Source organism: Microcaecilia unicolor, chromosome 1, assembly GCF_901765095.1.
Source record: "Microcaecilia unicolor chromosome 1, aMicUni1.1, whole genome shotgun sequence".
In the NCBI taxonomy this organism is placed as follows: Eukaryota; Metazoa; Chordata; class Amphibia; order Gymnophiona; family Siphonopidae; genus Microcaecilia; species Microcaecilia unicolor.
The window spans coordinates 579368248-579377155 of NC_044031.1; the positions used below are offsets into that span (position 1 = coordinate 579368248).

The 8908-nt window shown below is 44.1% G+C and overlaps 1 protein-coding gene across 1 annotated transcript in view; it reads left to right on the forward strand.

Annotated features, from left to right (window-relative positions):
* The window catches only part of LOC115480161 (zinc fingers and homeoboxes protein 2-like), a 56630-nt gene extending 50394 nt beyond the window's left edge, over positions 1–6236 (forward strand). Inside the window, exon 3 of the mRNA XM_030218650.1 lies at positions 5540–6236. The gene's annotated coding sequence lies outside the window, so the exon portion shown is untranslated. The remainder of the gene's footprint in view (positions 1–5539) is intronic.
* Positions 6237–8908: the final 2672 nt, after the last annotated feature.

An 8908-nucleotide genomic window follows, 5' to 3' on the forward strand; every position in this document is an offset into this window, starting at 1 on the left:
ATTAAAAAAAAAAGGGTGTGAATCGCTTAGGCGCGGGCACGCTCTCCTCCGATCTGTCGACAAAGCTCATGTTGAGACACAGGTAAGGTCTAATTTCTCCTTTTAGTATACAAACTGATCAAAATCATGTGCCTGTGAGACAAATTCACTAAAAACAGCTAGAGAGTGCTCTTAAAACAAAAATTCGCCACTGTTAACATCTGTTGGAGATCGCTAAAATGATTGAAATAAAAATCATAAATGAACATCCTGAGATGTTCTAGGTTCCATAACAGCCAAAATCACTATTTTAAAAAAACTCCACTTAGAAACATGTTTTTAGGAGATGGCTTACCCCGTTTTTCAATTTTTCATTTTATGGGCTGGCAGGATCCATATTTTATTGTTCTGAACCATTTTCTTTAGCTTTTGAACCTTTTTTAGAAGCTTTTAAGATGTTCTATGTGCATTTTAAGGAATCTCTAACACTCTGAGGTTTCATCCGGGGTTGGAACGCATTGATGACGTCATTAGACCGCATTGATATGATTGGTTCATTTATTTTAATTCACTTTGCGTTCCACCATAATTTTATTATTTCTAAGTGGTTTTAAGGAGTTTTTTTTTTAATATCCTTTGCTTAGAGAGGGTGAGCTTTTTGGCGTAAATACCTGGCTGGAAGTCCCAGAGGTCCAGGACTTCCTGGTGCACGTCCTTTTGTGGCTTGCCATCAATAGTATACTATGGTACCAACAGCCAGATTCTTTTCACCTTGTAACTGTGGCTATCTGTTGAGTCATGCAAGCCAGTTCTGGTACTGAGCCCCTGGCCACTTCTTGACACTCTGAGCTCTGCCTTAGATCCCTCTTCAGTAGAGAGTTGCATGGGGACAGAAATCTAATCTGTCCCCGCCGCAAGTAATATCCTCCATCCCAGCTCCTGGCCTGCCCCCCACCCCCCCCCAAGAAAGTCAGATTCTACAAGCAGTAAAAATTCTAGTAAAAGTAACATAAATCATTTTCTTTTGTTCTCTGCTAAAACAGCAGATGTACAGATTAGCAGGACCCAAAGCGGTCCTAAACAAGTACAGTCAGAAACACAGTTTATAATTGTTCATCTGCCCTTAGGAATCACCTTTGGGTTTAAAAAGCAAAACCATGTGCATGTAAGGACTGGATAAACAAATTAAAGCAAAGTTTAAAGCAAATGCCCTTAATATGTAATACTTGGTAGCAATAAAGAAACAGTGATAGAATATTCACATAGCAAACAGCCTGAGGCAGCAGATTTATTTTCCACTGAACATAATTAACTTTGTATAAACTTTGGCGGCTAATACTGTGCTAAACTGGACAATGTTGGCACATTTAGACTGACGGACAGAACTTCTGCATGAAGGAAACCCTTCCCTCGTTTTTCAATACCTCTCTGTGAAATAGTAGTAATAAAAAAAGCAAATGCATTTTTATAATATACCACTGCAGTCCACAAAACAAAAGGAGCAAATTCCCACATGCTATCTTTTTCTTTTAATGTAGGCACAGGAAAAAAATAAAGATTTTAAATGCTCCCAGGGCAGGCTAAATGCAGCAATGATGAAGCCCTTCAGTTGCCAGTGACCTTTAGTGTAGAAATCTGAAGTGGGGGGGGGGGGGGGGATGAGGGGTTGACAGAGGTAAAAGTGCCAGATCATGGGCAGGGGCAGAGGGGAGTGGAAGGGAGCGGGGTAATTGGTAGGCCTAGTAGCAGTTGGCTGTCTTGGGATTTTTGCTGGGCTCACTTAGTGGTAGTTATGCTCCTGTCTCCACGGCTAGTTTTGAGTATTTGTTTTTTTCTGTTGTACAGATCTTCATAAGTACATAAGTACATAAGTAGTGCCATACTGGGAAAGACCAAAGGTCCATCTAGCCCAGCATCCTGTCACCGACAGTGGCCAATCCAGGTCAAGGGCACCTGGCATGCTCCCCAAACGTAAAAACATTCCAGACAAGTTATACCTAAAAATGCGGAATTTTTCCAAGTCCATTTAATAGCGGTCTATGGACTTGTCCTTTAGGAATCTATCTAACCCCTTTTTAAACTCCGTCAAGCTAACCTCCCGTACCACGTTCTCCGGCAACGAATTCCAGAGTCTAATTACACGTTGGGTGAAGAAAAATTTTCTCCGATTCGTTTTAAATTTACCACACTGTAGCTTCAACTCATGCCCTCTAGTCCTAGTATTTTTGGATAGCGTGAACAGTCGCTTCACATCCACCCGATCCATTCCACTCATTATTTTATACACTTCTATCATATCTCCCCTCAGCCGTCTCTTCTCCAAGCTGAAAAGCCCTAGCCTTCTCAGCCTCTCTTCATAGGAAAGTCGTCCCATCCCCACTATCATTTTCGTCGCCCTTCGCTGTACCTTTTCCAATTCTACTATATCTTTTTTGAGATACGGAGACCAGTACTGAACACAATACTCCAGGTGCGGTCGCACCATGGAGCGATACAACGGCATTATAACATCCGCACACCTGGACTCCATACCCTTTCTAATAACACCCAACATTCTATTCGCTTTCCTAGCCGCAGCAGCACACTGAGCAGAAGGTTTCAGCGTATCATCGACGACGACACCCAGATCCCTTTCTTGATCCGTAACTCCTAACGCGGAACCTTGCAAGACGTAGCTATAATTCGGGTTCCTCTTACCCACATGCATCACTTTGCACTTGTCAACATTGAACTTCATCTGCCACTTGCACGCCCATTCTCCCAGTCTCGCAAGGTCCTCCTGTAATCGTTCACATTCCTCCTGCGACTTGACGACCCTGAATAATTTTGTGTCATCGGCGAATTTAATTACCTCACTAGTTATTCCCATCTCTAGGTCATTTATAAATACATTAAAAAGCAACGGACCCAGCACAGACCCCTGCGGGACCCCACTAACTACCCTCCTCCACTGAGAATACTGGCCACGCAATCCTACTCTCTGCTTCCTATCTTTCAACCAGTTCTTAATCCATAATAATACCCTACCTCCGATTCCATGACTCAGCAATTTCTTCAGGAGTCTTTCGTGCGGCACTTTGTCAAACGCCTTCTGAAAATCCAGATATACAATATCAACCGGCTCCCCATTGTCCACATGTTTGCTTACCCCCTCAAAAAAATGCATTAGATTGGTGAGGCAAGACTTCCCTTCACTAAATCCGTGCTGACTTTGTCTCATCAGTCCATGTTTTTGTATATGCTCTGCAATTTTATTCTTAATAATAGCCTCCACCATCTTGCCCGGCACCGACGTCAGACTCACCGGTCTATAATTTCCCGAATCTCCTCTGGAACCCTTCTTAAAAATCGGAGTAACATTGGCTACCCTCCAGTCTTCCGGTACTACACTCGATTTTAGGGACAGATTGCATATTTCTAACAGTAGCTCCGCAAGTTCATTTTTTAGTTCTATTAATACTCTGGGATGAATACCATCAGGTCCCGGTGATTTACTACTCTTCAGCTTGCTGAACTGACCCATAAAGAACCCTCATACAGTATTTTATTATCTCTAGAAAATTTTTCCAAAAGCTGTGAGGTGGGTTTTGGTAGAGATTTTTTTTAGCCAATGAAGATTTAACATTTCTTTCTTGTTTAGCACATCTATAGAAAATTCAGTTCTCATTCAGGACCATAACTACTACTACTAACAAACATTTCTAAAGCGCTACTAGGGTTACGCAGCGCTGCACATTGTGTGACTCGCCAACTAGAACTTGCAACCCTCCCCCCCCCCCCCCCCCCCCCGCCCGCCCAGCCCACTTTGCCATCACCAGTAAGATGAAATGGTGGACTGGGAGCAATATTTGTGCCTTCTGTGGCCATACCACTTGCACAACTCTTGATATGGTGCTGTTCTCACTTAGGCCCAGATGCACTAAACGTTTTTGATCGTTAAATGAGCCCTCAAGCAAGAATTTCCTATCCTTTCCATGCACTAAAGCCCATTTTCCGACGACAGTAGCAGCTAATGAAAACGGAATGCAGCTGAGCAATTCTTCTACAAACCCCATTGAAATGACATGCACTAACCTTTTCCGATTGGTTTACCACAGGGAAAGCGATTGAAACGCTGTGAAATCTAACGAGAGGTCTGCAGGTCGTTAGGGCTGCGCGGGCTTGGAAAAACTATAAACAAACAAACCTTGAGCCAATCCCAGCCCATAGCTGTGATAAACGCACTGTGATTGGCTCAGCACAGCGTGTTGTGACACTGCTCCCCGCTTCTCCCTGCAGCATAAATCCAAGCTTCTGACACGTTAGAAAAAATAAATAACCCACAAAACACATGGCTCCCCGCTTCCCCCTGCAATAAAAAAGAAAAACCGAAGCAAAAGGATTGGGAGGGGGCAAGGGCGCTCATCAGGAGCGTCCTGTATGGACGGCCTTGCCCCCCCCCCCCCCCCCCCCCCCCCCGCTCCCCCCCCCCCCCCCCCCCCCCCCCCCCCCCGCACAAAAAAACTCAAATTTTAGCAGCCCCGGCCCTCCTCCCTTACTGTTCTTCTGTGTATTCTCCCACACTAGCTCCGCCTCCCGCCATGCTCCGCTCCCGTGCCCCACCTCCGCCCCCCCCCCTTAGGTCATTGCCGTCGCTCCCCCCCTCCGACCACCCCCCTTTGTCTTACCGGCCCGTGCAGCACCTCTCACCTCTGCTGCATGGGCAATAACAGCTGATTGGCGATTCAGCAGGCCTCCTCAGACGTCCCTTCTTTTTTCCTGGGCCCGCCCTCCTCTGACGTAGGTAAACTACGTAGTTTACCTATATCAGAGGAGGACGGGTCCAGGAAGAAGGAAGGGATGTCTGAGGAGGCCTGCTGAATCACTGATCAGCTGTTATTGCCCGTGCAGCAGAGGTGAGAGGCGCTGCACGGGCCGGTAAGACAAAGGGGGGGTCATTGGAGGGGGGGAGCGGCGGCAACGACCTAAGAGGGGGCGGCGGAGCGGAGCATGGTGGGAGGCGGAGCTAGTGTGGGAGAATACACAGAAGAACAGTAAGGGAGGAGGGCTGGGGCTGCTAAAATTGGAGTTTTTTTGTGCGGGGGGGAAAGCGGAGAGCAGCGGGGGAGGGAGCAAGGCCGTCCATACAGGACACTCATGACGAGCGCCTTTGCCCCCTCCCGAAACACACGTGTTTGTGGGGGGGGGGGGTTGTTTTGACATCTGGGCCTTTGTGGCATGCGCAGAGCAGCCAGCATAATGCTTGGCTGCTCTGCGCATGCTTTAGGGGCCGATTAACGACGGGAATTACGATCGTGTGATACATCCTACTTTTCAATACCACTCAGAATATTTCTGAAGCGTTTGTTTAGTGCATTCTCGGTTTTTAAAAAATCGTTCAGCACTTTTACGTTTTTTATTTTTTAACGTTTGGTTGATGCATCTGGGCCTTAGTATTTAGTTTCTCACTTGCTCAGAACTGTGAATAGCTAATCAATGTTTGTGTAGATATTTTTTTAAATGAAGCAATGTTATAGATGATGTAATCCTGGCGTGAGTTTTTTTTTCTTTTCTTTTTTAGATAAACCAGTTGGCTATGCTACCCTTATGTGAGGAGAGAGCTCTTTCTGAAGGTAGTAGAAAAATATTTTCATATATGAAATAACCAGCAAACTGAACCTACAGCTTTGGAAAATAAAAACTTGCTGCCCTCATGAAGAATCAATATGGAATTGTTTATAGTGCCAAAGTCCTGCCACTGCATTCACAAAAAGTTCAGTGTAAATACATTTCTCCTTGAAATACTGGAATGGATTTGTACAGACGTAAGACATTTTTGTTATCTTTCTTATTAATGCAACTTGTGAAATCATACTGATGCGAGATGTTCATATTTTTTTAATGTGTAGTAACCACTTGTATCTACTTTTCCTATTTTAAAATGGCTATAACCCTGAGTTTTGGAACAGCTGAGTGGATGATATTGACAGCCAACTAATTATAAATATCTCCTTGGCGAATAGAGCTTCTATATTACCAAGGGATAAACCTGAGGCAACTGCTGTCATCACATGTACCGGAATCTGAAACAGATGATCAGTAATCCTATGAAGGCTCTCACAGCATACTTCAGTTACTTTGGAGCATCTTTCTCAATTGCAGCAGAATATCTGGTTGAGGCCATGTGGGACATGTTCATATGCCTGACTTTTTTTTTTTAGGCAAATTGGAATTTGGCCATTTCATTTTATTCTGGAAATATTAAATGGAGGGTTTTTAAAATTTTTAGTTGAGGGGGTGAAGGGAGGAGTTTTATTCTGTTTAGGTTTTTAAACTTGGTGATCTGCACATAAGCCTTGATGGCTGTGGAATGCAACAACAAAAGACTTAAACTGTTGCTGCAAAATTTTAGACATCCTTCTAAAGTGAGTGCACTTTCAAAATAACCCTATTTTTTGAGAAACTGTTGTAAATGTTGCACTGTGGATAGTTGTGTTTGAAAATATCCATACTTCTGTACACTGCACAAATAATACTAGGGAGTGCGAATAAAACGTTTTTTTAAAAAAACTTGCCATTTGTTTTCTATTTACATAGCCTGAACAATGCTTAAAACAGGACAACCACAATTAATATGCATGAGATTGAATCACAGACCTACTTTATATATATTCTATATAGCAATCCAGCTGGGACTGGGTTGAGAACCACTAGCTTAAAGCAACAATTGGCATCTTGTTAAACAGGACATTGGCAACATCATTGGAGGGCCCTGTTTACTAAGCCGCGTTATAGGCACGCTAGCATTCTTAGCATGTGCTAACGCTAGAGACACCCATAGGAGTATGTGAATGTCTCTAGCATTTAGCACACGCTAAAAATGTGCACCTTAGTAAACGGCCCTAAATGCTAGTTTTAACATTTTCACTGTGCCTTATTTTGATGTGCCCTTCCTCCTTCTCCTCCTCTTTTTCTCTTTTTCCTCTGAAAAATATATACAGATTTATAGTTACTTGAACAAGCATCTAAAACTTTTCATGTATTTAGGGCCTGCTTTAAATTTCAGACACAGTGTAGCAATGAATGTATATTTCATTATGCAATACATCATCCTGTGACAGTTGATCGTGATAGCTCATCACTGAGATATATCAATGAACCAGTTCAGCACGATTCTTCATCACCACAGACATTTCATCATGCAATGCTTCATTCTATATTCAAACTATTCATCATGCGGTGCTTCATCACATATTCAAATAAAATGTGTGAAGGGGGAGGAAGCAACGTCATCTGGGATATGGCTGCTTAGCCATCGAGCTCCATGCCCTGCTGCTTTTTGCTATTATTTGCATGGTAGCTGACCAGTTTAGTCTTTAACGGGTTCCTCCAGTATTCTATTGCTCCCCAAAGATGGACCAGCAGGAAAGGAAAGCCCAATCTCAAATATTTTGCCTTCCAGCCTGTGGAGCTCAGCGATCCCTTCTCTGAGGAAGATGGTGTCCCTGTCTGAAGAGCCTGAGGGAGATACAGCTAGCCACGGTCATGGACTGGGAGTGGATTGGTATGCCAGACCAGCAAGTTGGGCTGAGCTACAAAAATGGATGGAGGACCTCAGAGCCACTATTGTTTCAGTACAGCAGGAATTTCTCAGAGATGTGGAAGGACTACAGAAGACGGTGGAGGATATGGGCCACCGATTTAATGAATTCCAGGAGCATGTCATTGATCATGATGGTGACATTGTGGCTTTAGAGAGTTGATGTGTGGCACTAGACACTAAGCAGGAGGACCTGCTGGCCAAGATCAAGGATATAGAAGATCAAGCACGCTGCAACAATCATTGCACATGAGGTTCCAGAGGTCCAAGGCGACCAGTCAGTGGAAGTTCTTATGTAGCTGCAGAGCCATCAGCGGAACTGCCTTCCATTGACTTTGAGCACATGCATAGAGCCTTAAGGCCTAAACCAGTAGACCAGCCATGAGATAGTGGCCTGCTTCTTGTGGTTTTCAGTGAAGGAGTGTGTTTTGTGCACAGCGCAGGCCTCATTACCTGAGAAAATGGCAAAGTTGAACTTTTTGCAGACATGTTGGCAATAACTCTGTGCAGATGGAGGGAATTCTGGGAGGTCACTAAATGTCTAGCTACACTTAATGTCCAGTACATATGGCAGTATCCCTTGGGCTTTTGTTTGCGCTGCAGAATCAATTCCATAAGTCACCACCCTGCAGGAAACTGTGGCATTATTAACGGCAAAATGCAGCCAGCGGAGGGTCGGGACCACAGATAATCAAGAGTGGCTTGTCAGGTCCCTTAAAGCAGCACTGGTGGTGGGGTGATCTTAAAACTCAGCATCTGTAATGTAGCTGTGATGCCGGTGGACTCAACTTCCTGCTTGACTAAGCCCATGTGGCTTTGTTTTAGAGCTCCCTACTTGCTGTTCTCCACTTGGCTTTCTGCAGTATATCTTTTATCTGGAGGATCATCTGTGTTCACCTGCTGGCTAGCCATTTGCTTTCCAGCTACCTCCCCTGTATTCTTAGGGATGTTTCAAACGTGGAGGGGACTTAGGGGGCTGCACTTCCCTGAGCTGCCTATTTTAGATGGGTCTGTTTGACTGTGGGGGTGGAGGGGATAATTGGGGTGTATGGTTTTCTTGTCAGGATGCAACTGTTTATGTGTCTGAGGATGTTGGTGATTTAGTTTTTGCTTCTCTATATGCTTTTTTTTTTTCTTTGATTATTGGGTCTCCTAAACAGCGCTCCTTACACTAAATGTTAGGAGCCTTAATAAGCCTCGTAAACAGCCATTATTTTTTAAAGAGACTGATCGCCTTCATATGGGGTGGGCTTTTATCCAAGAGACACATCTAAAACCTGCCCATGAACATCTTTTGTGCCATAACACTATCCCCACATCTGTTTAGCCTCCAATAGATCTAATAATAAA